Raw genomic sequence first — 15892 nt, 5'->3', positions numbered from 1 at the left:
AAATATTTCTATAATCTGTAAACTGTTTCAATTTATTTACATCTTTGGAATAATGGCAAAGTATTGAATTTGGTTCTTCATAAAATGATAAAAAATTAAAGGGCTTATTACTGTAAAAAGTATCCCAATGTTCTTTAATTATTCAAGAAAGTTCGTATTTCCATTACAAAATCAATAAGCTGCAACTTGGGGTCATGTTTTGCGTATAATTTTAATATAAATCCTGAGATTCATTGAGGTGACATCACAAACATAGAATTATGGGCAACATGGTGTAGGGTATTTTATTGTATAAATAAGTTGTTTTGACAGACAAATCAGAAATCAAACATTTCCTATTGTTTACAAATCCCTTTGTCGTGATTGGTATTGACATTTGAAAAGAGTTTTACAATTTATATAAACTGAATATGTATGAAATAGAAGTTACTCTAAGACTTACTGGATTTTATATGGAAAATAATTGGAAAATGCTTTTTTTCATAAACGCATTCAGTACTTCCGCTTATAAGTTGTCTAAAAGTACTCTGTTACATATGAACAACGTTATAAAGAATGTCTGTGATCAAAGGCATTACTGAATTCGCCCTCATTGGATTTTGAAGCATGATCTGAGGCTAGCGAAAACAAGCATCACATCTGTATCGGTCTATGGTCGGAAATGTTTCGCAAGTTGTAGCAAGCTTGATAAATAAGAGCAGCGAACGAGAGCCCCAAAAAGAAGAGAAAGCGATGATAAACAATCCTCGAACATACGATAGCAATACTATCCCCCAGGTTTGGAGCTTGTTTTGATAGGTTTTATCATGTACTGTGTGTGTGTTGTGATAGGTTTTATCATGTACTGTTGTGTCCCCGATTCAATCAGAGATTTAGCAGAAGATGATAAACAAGCTCTCACGATGTATTGCTGATCATGATTGTTACCGAGGGCGATAAGTGAGAGATACTCTCAATTTTCTCAGGAAACAATCCCTGATCATATTGATATCAGTATCAAATGTGAATTTTGATAAGTGTACGAATATGAACTTCGGCAAATTTTAAACGCATTTTCGATACTTTTCCATTATTCCAAAAATGAATCTGAATGGGAACATCTTATGATTGTCGAATAAAACACGACACCTATGATAAAGCATTCCAAATTCGATACATCATCTGGTAGATTTTCACCAACCTGCTGTAAAAACAGTGCCCCTGTACGAACACGGAATTGACTCGCTGTCTTTTGAATTTCAATCGATTTGTTTGAGTTCACCGGTAGAGGTTGTTCTACTTTGCGCGAACCGACTGCGGCTGGCCGGTCAAGACAATTTGGCCGCAGTCAGCAAATTTGTGACAATTTTTTTTGCGGGTCTCCTCGCGCCACCATTCTTCATTGCTTTGAATGTTTGGAGACTATGCAAGCGTCGTGTTGGTCGATTCTGGGCCACTGTCGGCGGCACTAGAATAGGTATATACAGGAAAAAGTTCTTTCTTGACGAATTTCGGTGCATGCGTTCGGAATGATGACGAATATTCGAGGCTTTGATTTTCTGTGGGTTGGTGTATGTAGTAGAATCATTGACCTCAATGACGGTGGTTTGTTATGAAATGGTAACCGATAAACAAGATTCGAATATAGGGCAACGTGAAACGAAAACTGTTGACTCAGCTGCGGTAACAGTGTTTATGTACCTACGTGTTACCGGTAGGCAAGTGATTTGGGAAGTGCAGTACACGTAGGGTTTTATTTGTTTTGTAGATTTTTTTCTATCAATTTGTCATCTGCGAAACATTCAACGAACATTTTTGTTTTTAGAGTGTTCGCTTCGTAGTTGCTACTCCGTTATTGACCAGAATAATCGACGTGACACAGAGATTCTGAGGCTTAAGATGTGCAAAAATCCAAAGCTCAAAACTGAAAAGTCTGCATCGGCCACGTCCTTACGGTCATCGGGAAAAGGAAGGAATGTTAGTTAGACAGTTGGCATGGGAAGAATGTGGGTTAGTGTGATGAGGTAATGATCTGGGTGTCTCCTTCAATTGGTGATCCATGATATAGTCATACTGAAAAAATAAGAAACTGCAATATATTGCTAAAATCTCAGATGGCATGCATGGGCGAAGTTATTACGGTGCAAGGTTGATGGAAAAGTCTAAATCAAAACTGCTTAGATACAACAATAAATATGCCAAAGCCCTGACCATAAATCATCATAATGGGTTCGTCAAGAACCTAAACTGGATTTTTTTTTTCCAGATTTCACGTGGTATTCCTGTATTATTTTTCTTCAGATTATTCAACAGGAGTTAAGGGTATCTGGGGTAATATGCACTCGGCAAAACGGTTTTTTGGGGTTTCTATGAACATTTTGGAAAAATTGAGAAATTTTCCGTGGATTTTTTCTTGTCAAATCGTATTTTGGGGATACTTAGTATCAGCCCAAACAACCAAAATGTACGTATAACGAAATCACCTGGAGGCTTTATATGTGCAAAATTTCACTTATAAGATGTCGCGAAAAAGCTCTCTACGTACAAAAGTGGAGGCGATATGCGTGCATATATTATGTGAGGAATAATAACATACAATGCGAGTGTATAAATATTCTACCGAACTAACCTATGATCTTATGCGACTAAACTCATGATAACAAATGTTGATTTGACAGCTGCTACGGATTGATTCAACTTACTTTGTACGAGTGTACGAGACGAAACAAAATGTACAAATGAACTCTGAAAAGAAGTGTTTTATGCGAGGAAACTCATTAATCTGACGATTTTATCAACCGTCTTTTGCGGGTTTGATGTAAGTTGCGTGAATAAACGAGTTATTGCATTAACATTTTTGCGACTTCTGGTTGTCTGGGAGGCCCTTATGAAAAATTGTTCCCAATCACTTCGCAAACACCGTGGGTCGTTTTGCCTCAAGGATGTGTATTATTACCCCAGATTCCCTTCCGGTAAGAATTACTCCAGCGTTCTTAGTCAGCAAGAATTACTTATGCGGTTCTTTCAGAAATTTATCTGAAAACTCCATCAGAAATTTATCTTGGAACTCCTTGAGAAATTGATCTAGAGATCAAGAATAGCTTAACAGATGGCTTCAGAAATTGTTGCAAATGTTTGAAATCATAGTAATATTTTAAGGAATCCTCTAAGTATTACTCTAGGCCAGGGCTGTGCAACGCGGCTTCATTTTGTACTGCCCACGAATGGTTTGAAGTGTCGTCATACGTCTGACTTGTTGATAGTTCTATCACCTTGAAGTTAGAACATATACTAAGTTCAATCATTTCATTTCAAGCTGAATATAAACTAAATTTTCAAATTTTTGAAATAAGTGAATGTTTGGTAGTCGAATACTAAGCACTCTTAAACAGAATTGAATAATCGTCAGAATTGTTCTTCATGTTTATTAACCTAGTTTGAAAAACAAAACCGCTTCGAGGTTCGTTATGTGAACATCCAGTATTTCTTTTCTAACTAGCTCGACGACCCCTCCCCATGATTTTTTTAACGACTTCTTAAGTCGAATTGGTCAAATAAAATCTCATTTATTTATGGGCTGAATTTTCTCAAAATGCTTGGCAGGATTATTTAAAAATATAGGAAGATTCTGCACAACATTTCGGGCATGATTCACACAGAACCATTGACAGGAATTTTATGGAAACCTTAAGCATGATTCTAATAAATGTCGAGCAAGATACTCAAAGCATCTATAACAGAATCCTCAGCGGGATAAATACCGAATTTGGGACATAATTCTGAACAATACATTTAATCTTATATAGGATTCTGAGAAAGATTCATAAAAAACCAGCAATTCCGCATATTCCAGGATATGTTCCCAAAATGAATTTTGGGCAACATTCTGACAGATTTTCAAGCCAAATTCTCACAGAATGCTGCGCATAGTTTTCATGTAATTCTAGGCAAGATTATCGCAACATTTAAGTTAGCATTTTTACAGAATGCTTTTGTCAGAATTGAAAGTGGGATGCTGACAAAATCCTATGCGTTTTTTTTGTGTAGGTTTTTTTTATAGATCTTGTGCTTCATTCTTGGTAATGTCAGGGAAATATTCTTAAGCAAAAATCTGGACTAGCTGATACAATCTTGTGCTAAATTTTCGAAAAAAATCTCGGCTGTATGTTCAGCAACATTTTTTTTGAATACCTATTTACAGGAGAACCTACTTTCGTTGACCGAATTGTGCTAGATTTTACGAAAAAAAAAAAATATTTGTAAACTGCAAAAAAAAAAGGTTCGACCCAAGTTTTTTTTTAATTTCTTTATAAGTATCATTTCTAACATTACTTTCATTTCTCATATCTAAGTGTTCTGTGTTGGGCAACACTATCATCCTAATTTTGTAAAACTTGGCTTACGGTTCAAAAAGGTAGGGTAGCCCTGTTCTTGACATTACCCCTTATAATTCAACAACTACTCAGCAATACTTAGCGACTCTGCTAGAGGTTTTCCCAGGAACTTCATCGCATAATTTATCTTGAAGTACTCCTAAGAATTTATCTAGAAATTCATGTCGGAATTTCAGGGAGCAATGTATTGTTCTTCTAGCTGCATCAGAAAACAATCCAGACGTTTGACCAGAAGTCTCGCTTTAGTTCCTAGTATTATTTGTTTAATTCCCCGGAGAACTATATCGTATTTCGCTCAACATTTGTGGCAGGGATTCCTTCAGGAATTAACTCAGTGATTTTCTTACGAAATTTACCAAGATTTTTTTTCCAGGCTTTCTCTAATAATTCAACCAGGAATTCCTCTAAGTAATAAACATTTCATCATGAAACTTCTTCTTCTTCTTTCTGGCGTTACGTCCCCACTGGGACAGAGCCTGCTTCTCAGCTTAGTGTTCTTATGAGCACTTCCACAGTTATTAACTGAGAGCTTACTATGCCAATGACCATTTTTGCATGCGTATATCGTGTGGCAGGTACGATGATACTTTATGCCCTGGGATGTCGAGAAAATTTCCAACCCGAAAAGATCCTCGACCGGTGGGATTCGAACCCACGACCCTCAGCTTGGTCTTGCTGAATAGCTGCGCGTTTACCGCTACGGCTATCTGGGCCCCTGAAACATATGTTAAGAAATTCCCCTCGGATTCACGCACCGATTATTCTAAGGGCGCAGCTTCAAATTCTCCTCAAGAAATATCTGCATTATCTATTTTCAGTCTGAATTTGTGGAATTCAAAACTATCATTTGAATTTATGTGGAATTTCTAGAAGACACTCATGGAGAAATTTCGGGATATATTTTTGAAGAGTTTTTGGAATATTTGTGCATCAATTCCTGATGAAACTCCAGAATTAATGTCCAAAAAACTATTGAAAAAAATCATGTAAAAATCACTGGATGATCTTCCGGCGGTATTTATATGTTTAAAGAAATTTCAAGAAGGGCTCTTGGAAAAGTTACTGCTTGTATTTTAAAAAGGTTCTTAAATATTTTTTTAAGAAATACTTTGATTATATTTGAAGAAATTTTGAGCGATCTAGAAGAAATATGCCGTCATTAAGTCATTAAGAAACTCTATGAAAATGAGAATTATCATCAGGAGTAATATTTTTAAAATATTGGAGGAATTTTTGAGGCAAATTCTAAAAAAAATCTTCAGGTGAATCTACTTGCTTGAAGAATATGTTTTAGAGGACATCTTACTTGAGTGCTTAGTGGAATCTTTCTCTGTTGAAGTGGAAAACTTATTAAGAAATTCTGGATGTAGTTTGAGATAGAACATTTGCAAAATTTATTTAAACTAATCATAAGATGAATCGTGTGACATTTGTTGAAGGAGCATTTAGAAATTCCTAAATAAAATCTTAATGAAAAGAAAAAGAAGTACCTGAAGGTACCTTGCAAGATTTTTTAAATAAATTACGAGTTGAATTTCAGGGGGAGTTCTTGCAGAACATCATTGATCCTTGAGACCTTCACCAATCATTCTTCAGACAAAGTCATTTTTCACGACCTTTAGAAAAAAAAGAAAGATATATAGTGATACGTTTTACGCAAACAATTTGAATGGTCACCCAATATCTGCGGAGGATTAAAGATGTAGTGTAACATTTGTGAATTAATAATCCACCCTCCATGATGTGAAACTTGGCTACGCTCTTGATGGCATGTTAATACCTTATTCCTTGTGTCCGTGGCATTAGTTCTACCCGATCTGAACAAATTGACCCACCGGAATAATCTTGGACCAGTGGACATTTCTAAAACTTCCTAGTAGTTCTTAAAATCGTAGACATTTATACGATTTGATTAAATATTTTCATTTTCATTGAAAATCACCAAAAGCATAAAAAAAACATTCGGTTTGAAAAATCCACAAAGTCTACTTTTCCTGATTTGAAACTGAGTATGTATTTCAAGAGTACATACCTGCAGAACCAATTGATTGTCACAACCAGCAAGCGGCCAATTGATCAGGTTTCATGCACTAACAAATTTATGGTCCTCTCAACTTATACTATTGAAAATTTGAGCAGTGATTCGTGTCATCTTTACCTTTAGGTGTGCAAAATTAATATTCAATGTTCTTCTCAAAGCTAACCAAATAACGATGAAATTGTTGAAAGTTTCTAGAATTTTCAACACCCTTAGTACATACGTTTCTCGCTTCCCAGTTTTAAATTTAGACCTTTTTGCACCCTTGATATGGAAATCATCCCCAGAATGTCGATTATCGGTGTAACCGTTTTTGAGTAATGACCCTTTATGGTTTTGGTATCACTCCGGCCATAACTCGATCTTGAAAACTTGATCTTGAGACATCTCAACCGATTTGTACGATTTTTTCAGAGTAGTTCCTTATTACCTGATATTGTATAGCCCACATTTTGTTTTTCTGATATATTAAATAAAAACAAAATGGCGACCAAAGTAATTTTATATCGGAAATGTCGGTCCCCCAAGGAATACCGGAATATCTTCAAAGCCAGATGATCATTGATCAATACCGACACATATTCCAAAAAAAGAAGAGTTGTTTGAGAACTTGTGAAAAATATTGAGAAACAAAGAAGTTCTCGTGATCCGAATATTTTTTGTGGTGAAAAAATGAAGCTACCGGTAGAGGGGTTAATAAAGAAATCTTACATCTAGTTTGATCGTTGCGGGAATCTATCATTTCTATGAGGAATTGTTGGGTTGTTCCCTGAGAGAATTCCTTGTGAAATCTATTGATAAGCTTAAGAAGGAGATTTTAATACTGCTAAAGGAGGAACTTTGGGAGTAATTCGTGGAGTTCCAAGAGTAATCCTAGAATTTGCATCTTGTGAAATTATAAGACAAAATATTTAGGACCTTCATGATATTGTTGAGGGTGAAAGGTACAAATCCTGATCCGGAAGAGGATCTTTTCTTATCAGATATTTTCTCGACTTCTAGAGAGTATCTTTGTGATTTTCACACGATATGGGAATGCAATATGGTCGAACGATAAACTCTATGGCAGTACCAATGGAACACTAAGCTGAGAAGCGGGCTTTGTCCCAGTGTGGAAGTGAAGAAGGAACAGAATGAATCTTTGTTGAGTTTGTTTTAATCTTTTCTTTATGTTTTCTTTCGAATGTTTGATGAAGTATCTGGATTATGTTTGTGTAGTTGAAATCTATTCTTAATTTACAATTTACATGGGCGTTGATGCATCGACATTGAATATAAATTGATTATTACAAATTATACAAGATATATGCTAGAAGCTAGAATATCCAGTCAAGAAGAAGTTTGCACTGTTTACTCATTGTCCGAGCAAACAGCATAAAACATGCTGTTAGCACGCGAGAAAAATATCGCACTTGCGTTTTTGCCCCGCAATTACCTTACCATCAGAGGCCGCATATGCCCGTACAACTAACTTTATTACCGTGATATCCATAAACATTGTCCTCCAAAAGTAAATCACCGGCCAAGAACAAACAGAGAGCTCTGCTCTGCTTGAAGAAAAATACGCACCTCCTCTGGAAGCGCCCGCGTCTAGACCTATCTAGAAAGATTTCAATTAGTCACTAGGCAGCGAACCTGACCTCCCGCTTAGAGCGTCTGCGTCATCACAAAGTGATGCATTGATTCATCGTTCCTCAAAACTAACCGTCTTCTAGATGACCCTTACAAAAAATTCCTCGCAGTTCTAAAACTCGGCATTATTTTAGCAGAGTTCCGTGTGACCGTGCACTTCATGTAGGTGCTAAAACCATTGCAATGGCGCTTCGGGACCAAAAACAATTTCACTGATTCATGCGTGCCCGTCTGCGAGATGGGCTCGAAGATAGGAGCTTTCTGCTCTCTCCAAGGACTCAAACCTGTTGTCGTTGTCGTCGCGGTCGATCCGTGTCCATCACATCGGCACGGCACATCGGGTCAGATCGGAACAGGTAGACCTTGCACCACCGGTCGGTGGTGGTGCCCTTAGAGGGAGCAACTTTTGCATGCTTCTCTTTCTTGCTTGCTTGCCCCGGTGCACTCTTTCTTCCCGCAATGGCCAAAGTGCACGACATCATCGCGGCGCAGACTAGGTATGTGCCATGCAATTTCAAAATTTCACTCTTTTTCTCAGAGGGATGGCGTCCTATTTTTTCACTATGGAATTTGACAGCTTGAGCTGTGCCCCTTATCGGGAGCATAATTTATACTCCAGAGTCAAATTCCACTCACACACCTATATTTTTCGGATGTTTACCTTTTCCTACGAGAGAAAACAGTACAAAATGCATGAAGCGCAACGAAATCAGCTAAAGCTGATGGTGGTAATGAGCTGCAGAAAAGCAAATGTTTCTTCGGATAATCAAACCATAGATAACAGACAAAAAAAAAAGGAAGTGTGAATCAATTTCGTTAGAATAAAACGCAAGTAATGCGTTAGATTTATGTGCCGTGGTTCATTTCTCCACATTCGCACCAGCTACTTTGTTGATGTGCACATTCGTATGGGTGAACTCCGCTATCGTTTTATAAGAGGCAACAGAAAACGAGCTTCTTAGCAATCCCTTGCTTTTTCTGCAGTTGATTTTACGCTTTGCTGTTGACGCCGCGGCAAGACTGGCTGCACGGTGGTCCTACTGAATGGAAAATTTTCAAGATTTCGTTGTCCTTACATTCGAAACTTTGTTAGTTCGACTCCAAATCCCAGACAGCTGAAGCTTAAAACATCTGGCCAAATCTTAAAAGGCTTTGAATTTGTTTTAATTAGTATACTTTCAAACATTACATTTATTTCTATATCTTAGTTGTTCTATGTTAGGCAACACTCATCATCCTAATTTGGTAAAGCTAAATTAACATTTTGTTTGCAAAATATTACATTTAATTTGCAGAAGCAATTCAGATATTTTATGGATGAGTTGAGTTCATCTGGTTATGCGAAAAGCTGCTTAGTAAACTTGACATAACTTAACTAGAGTATATAGAGCACTTATCGTAGAAATAGAAGATTGCAACGATTTTTGTCTAAAATGTTTCACGATTTTATACGACATTTGCTACAATGTTTCATCCATGTAATAAATTAGTACTATACCAGGAAGGATGCTTCAAAATCATCTAATAATATAATCGGATGAACATATAACATGGTTGTTTGAATTTTTTTTAGATCAAGCTTGTTTTTAAAATAAATTTTTGTTTCTTCTTGATTTATTGATCTAATAAGTGAATAGAAACATTTTATATATTTGTTGCATATGGCTTGAATGTCTTCATTGTGGCTATTTATCTAGCATAAGTTCACAATATTGAACACCACCTTCCAAGTTTTTGAACCCCTCTCTCAACGTGACGACATGTATAGCTTGAATTGACACCTTCAAGAAGAGCTTTTGGTTTATGTGGGAGTTTTGTTTTGGGAGCATTAGGAGAAATATCCGATTTTTATTTGCATACTCTAGCAAGTATGATGGAAAAATATCCAATCATTGAGCAACCAGCTATTAAGGTGAAGATAAATCGAAGCCAAACCTCAAATTTTCAAGAGCACGGATCTGGAGAACCGAGCACCTGTTTGAGCTGAAAACTTAATCGATTGGTCACCACCAGCGAGTGACCAATAGATTAAGTTTTTAGCTTAAACGGATGTTTGATATTCCGGATCCGTGCTCTTGAAAATATGAGGTTTGGCTTAGATTCATCTTCACCTTAAAGGAAGTCTTTCAAATTGGAAGTTATGGTAATTAGTGAAGTGTACGATTTGACAGATAACTCTGAGTTATTCTAACAATGTATGTTAGAAGATTGAAGTTTTTTTATCTTGCAATCAAACCTCCACACAGTGCGTTGAAGGTAGGGATGCGGGACAAAAATCAAAACTGGAAGATTAAGGCTACAGGTTTTCGGATTTTTTTTATTATCACAAACAACCCACTCATTACTTTGGGTTTTGTGCAACGTGAGAACTATATCACAATCACACGGATGCAGATCGTTAGGTCGAATGTCGTTAGGCCGAAGGCCATTAGGCCGAATGCCGTTAGGCCGAAAGGGTTGTTAGGTCGAAATAAAATTTGACATTCGTCAATTTTTCTTCCTTCTTTTAATCAAAGGCTGTTCTTTCTTGTTATTAAAGATGGTCGGGTTTCACATTTTTCAAACCCGAACCCGACCCGTACTCGACTTATTTTATTTTTTCAAACCCGGACCCGACCCGAAACCCGAAAAAGTTTTCTAAGAGGAACCCGAATAAAACCCGAGCTCGAAAAGACAATAAATTCATTGTTTCCGATGCATAGGAACGCTTTCAGGTTGCTACTCTGTTCACAATCCTCATCGAAACCGACCCAAACCCGACTTTTTTCAAGCCCGAACCCGACCCGTACCCGATTATTTTGTAGTCTTCAAACCCGACCCGATTCCAAAAAAAATTAAATTTTCAAACCCGAACCCGACCCGAACCCGTCGGGCTAAAATCGATTTTTTTGTTAATATTCACCATCATTCTGTTAAATATATTAAAAAAAAAAAAAAATATATATATTGATTGTACAATGTAAGCTGATTAGGGGCTGTCCTCCCCCCATGGTAAGATTTTTTGTATGAAAATTAAAAACAAATTAGGTATATGGCGCGTAAGAAATTTCAAACCCCATCCCCCTGTACGGAATTGCTGGACGGCCCCTTAGATGATATCTAGAAGCTTCGGCAGGATTTTTGTCTGCTGTTGAAATTTGTACAATTTGACAATTGGCTACTTGAAAGACCATTCAAGACAATATGCAAAAATTCAGTTTTGTTGTCATAAGTAAAAACAATGTTCCTCTTCTCTTAAAGATGCTTGAAAAGTAGTCCGTGATCTTTAAGGGTTTCCAATAAAACGCTGCAGCAGTGATTCAAAAACAAATCCCGATTCCCCTAATAGATCTCAAAATCTGCTTCCTGAATCCACAAAATTCGAAAAAATTGAACGATTAACGACACCCTTTGCTTGCTCACTTGAATTAAGAGTTTGAGGTAGATGCTGCTTCGATTTACTACTCGAAAATTATGTCTCAAGCATCGAACTGATAGCTGATTTTGATGCAATTTTCAGCAATAGATATCCATTTTACCTTTGGAAGAAAGTGCGAATTCTGGAGAAATGCCTTTTTGTTCCATTGTTGCTACATTTCCATTTGTTGTAAATGGAGAGATTCATACTCCCTTTTGTTCGTGGTAGCATTTATATTCAGGGAATGCTTGGACCTTCAAAGAGTTTTGTTTGCCGGTGTACAAGAAGGATTACCACCATCAGTCAAGGCACTGTTCCAAAATCAATTTCTTGTGACGTTATGTTTTGGTAATTATTTTAATTTATTGACGAATTCCATGTCAAATCGGTCAGTCACAGAACTCGACCATCTTCGATTTGCAGTATATTTTGCACATGTTTTTGGTATTAGACAATAAGTATTTTCCATAGAAAAATCGATCATTTTGACTCGAGAATAAATTTTGAAAATGGCCTATAATTTTTTGCATCGCGAATCTTCTATATAAATAAAAATAGAATGGTGTTTGTATGTCACGAAATGACTCGAGAACGAAGCAACCTTTTTACGTGATTCCTTCGCAGTTGTGTTCCTCAAGGGTTGCGACGTGTTTGTATGGAATAATATTTGCGAAAATCCCAACGAGAATGATGGAAAAATGGGCACACAAATCTGACATTTTGTATAGGGATTTTCCATGGCCTATTCCAAAGCCTACTGGGCAGAACGAAGTATGCCGGGACAACTCGTAACTAATAAAAATGGCCCATTTTAATGTTTAAATAATATTCTCTGCATTAAACTCGATATAATTTGAAAATGACTACTTCTAGAGAAATTATCCATATAGTCATTATGATTCAGAATAATTTCAAGATTCTTATTGTATCATCAGAACGTATTTATTTTGACAAAAAATCAAAATTTTGAAAATCGGCCAAAAGTTATTTTTAGAAAAGTTTGTTCATTAATAATTTCTCCATCATGAGACATTGTCCCAAACATCTGCTTACTAGCAAGATTCTATGGTAAAAATTTAAAAAATATTAAAATGGGGTTATTGTGTAACTTAACATTAAAATTTCATTTTTGATTTTTTTTTCTGAATCATCATTTTCGGAGTTAGATTTTTTCAAATAAGTCGCTTGTAAAAATTTATAGGCCATTTTCAAAAGTTATTCTTTAGTCAAAATGGTCAATTTTTCTATGCAAATATTCTACCAAACCAAAAACATGTGCAAAATTTAATCCTAATCGAAGAATATCGAGCACGATTGTTATTTTCGCCTATTGTTTTATTAAATTAAATTAAACCTTTTTGTTCGATAATTTACAATCTTATGACTTGTTTAATAAATTTAGCTATTAGTGTAAATATTATTTAGCCATAATTTGAATACTCTTTGGGCAAACATATTTAAATCATTTACAGAAAACTTTTCGTAACTTGGTATTCCGTATCTCGCTGTCGAGTTATAAAACCATAGCAAGACCATGATTACCATGATTTTCATGGCTACCTCTATAGTCCCGCAATTGCACTGATTATGGGCCCTATTTCATAAGTCGAGTAAAATAAATCGACTGAAGTCACTGTCGACCAGAAAAAATCGCTCGAATCCGTTCTGTCACTCGAGTTTTTTGACAGTTGTCACCCATGTGACGAGTTTTTTGACAGTTGTTGTCATGTGACTGGATTACTATAAGAGTCCTAATAGTCGACGGGGTATGGGCTTGCTTCGATTGACAGGTGACTACTGACGTGTCAAATGAATTTGCTTGATTTCCAAAATAGACACCCATATGTTCCAAAACTTGATACTTCCCTAACACGATTGTACCTTAAATATCAAGTTGGAGAGTTGGCTATACATGGTAAACGTTTTTTCTGTTATGCTTATTTAATATTTGTATGTTGATATTCAAAATGCATTAGGAGTTCAACACATTTTTCATATATTCTGACCAATTTTAGAAACTTTGGCTTTAGTGTAAATTCTTTCATGAAGCTTATTTATTGCCAAACGACGTATAATAATTATCGTAATTCAGACCTCTACGTGAATAACTGTCCAAGTAATATACCACTGTTGAATAAGGATTGTCAAACATTTGAGCCTCAAATAAACGAAATAGATAAAAAATAAAAAGGATTGTCAAAAACACTTATTCAGATCTTAATCGTGTTCATGATTAACATTTTCAATGGATTGAACTCAGGAGAAACTGAAACGTGAGTTAGACTTTCAAAAACTTTTTTAAATAAATACATTTGTCGATTCCACTCGACACTCGACACTCGACGTTAGCTCTTCAATAGAAGGAAGAATATCTTGTTTAGCACATTAGTAAAATATTTCTTACAAGTCGAATAAGAACCTTTAGAAACGTTTAATAGGTGTTGATTGAATTGTTACTCATTCCAATGCATGATGTTGAACATTGACTTTAATTGAAATCCAAAGAGCATCTTATCAGCTTCTAGTAGGGCAACATTTTTACTCAGCAACCAGTACTATAATTAAACTTTAATTAAAGATGCATGCTTAATTGTGGCTAAGAATTGTTAGTTGGGAAGTATTATTTCATTGCTTTAGGTAGTTTCAAAACTTTCGTCAGCAGTAAAAATTTGTGTAAGCACAGCACTAGAGTACGATGCTTACTGATCCCCTCTCATATCATCCGAGAAACTACTCCATGTATTCACATTAAAATAAAAATGCTTTATCATTATGGTCAGCAAATTGTCTAAGCAATTAATCCAATTTGTTAAGAACTTCATTTAAAATTTATCACTGTACTTCGCAATCATTTCCTGAGTTATTTCGAAATGTTTCAAGATAATACGAATATATGACATTAACCCAAGAATTTAACAAGAAGTATCTCATCCACCAGAAATTATGTAAAGGTTTATCTTAAACAACTGACTTTAATTTGTCCAGCATAATCCTGTGATTTGCCTAGGAAGTCATCTAACATTTTTGCCAGTGTTTCTCCAAATAGTTAACCTAGAGTTCTTCGAAGGACACAATTATTTTAAAGAATCTTTCAGGACTTCATCCAATGCTTTTGTCAGGTTTGAATAATTCAATTGATCAACTGCAGAATTCGAAACAAAACCCATTTTTTATTACGGAAATTCTAATGAAAAATCGTGGACATATTGTTTGACGACTTACTGAAAGAACTAGGAAGTATTTCTAGAACAGATTATTTAAAAATCTCCTGGATGAGCTTTCGAGGAATTCGGGAAAAATGTGGAAATCTCTGAGTAAATTTCTGTAGGAATTCTTTAAATTATGTTCAAGGGAACTCTAAATAGAGCTCTAGAGTAATTTATTGTTACGATTTTGGAAGCGTTTCTGAAGATCTTCTTCTTTTTTCTGGCATTACGTCCCCACTGGGACAGAGCCTGCCTCTCAGCTTCCACATTTATTAACTGAGAGCTTACTATGCCAATGACCATTTTTGCATGCGTATATCGTGTGGCAGGTACGAAGATACTCTATGCCCAGGGAAGTCGAGAAAATTTCCAACCCTTATAGATCCTCGACCGGTGGGATTCGAACCCACGACCCTCAGTTTGGTCTTGCTGAATAGCTGCGCGTTTACCGCTACGGCTATCTGGGTCCCTGAAGATCTGAAGATCTTATATTAATATCCGTACGATTTCGGTGTTCCGATAAATACTTAGATGAATGCAGTAGTAGATCATGGAGTAGTTATTGGTGTTAACCAGGGTTGGGAAAAAATCTGAAACTCACACTACAGTAGCCAAACAAAGCCAATCACAGTCAGCGAAGCCAGTGAAACTCACGCCCATCGCTGCTGTAGGCAAATGCCTTGAAAATTGCAAAACACCCGTTGCTAAGGGCAACCCGAAATTACTGTAGAAAAATGTTCTATTTCCCGCTGCATTTCCCGCATTTAGAGCCTTCAATGACACTCATGATTTAGTAAATTCGTGCACCCAACAGAGGCTACTTGATGAGATTCACGTTTTTGAACTACTGTACTGGGAGAGCCACGTGATTTTCGCGAAAAGTCAAGCCTACTACTATTACCATTCCCAGCACTGGTGTTAACGCTGGCATAATTCTAGAAGGTATATAAGAAAGAATTGCTAAAATACTTAAAAAGGAGAGATTTTCGGAAACAAATTATAGGAGGATGAGTACTTCGAAAAATTATTTCAAGGATTCTTGGAGAAATACAGGATCCATTCCTGGAAGAAAATCAGCTTGAATCTATCTTAGGGAATAGGATCTCTACCAATCGAATCTTTTTTCTAATCTTGGATTCTCCAGCTATCAAATTGAACCGAGACTTTGCTCTGTCTTGTGCATCCAAGATGAGTGTATAATGATCGTCTTTGCGTGATATTCGTGAATGAACTGTTAAGGTCGCTC

General features: G+C 36.2%; 1 protein-coding gene across 2 annotated transcripts in view; it reads left to right on the top strand.

Annotated features, from left to right (window-relative positions):
* The window catches only part of LOC5568897 (acyl-CoA Delta(11) desaturase), a 66698-nt gene that overhangs the window by 590 nt on the left and 50216 nt on the right, over positions 1-15892 (top strand). The window lies entirely within an intron of this gene.

The sequence above is a fragment of the Aedes aegypti genome, chromosome 1 (assembly GCF_002204515.2).
Source record: "Aedes aegypti strain LVP_AGWG chromosome 1, AaegL5.0 Primary Assembly, whole genome shotgun sequence".
NCBI classification, from domain to species: Eukaryota; Metazoa; Arthropoda; class Insecta; order Diptera; family Culicidae; genus Aedes; species Aedes aegypti.
This window is presented reverse-complemented; position numbering and strand designations above follow the sequence as displayed.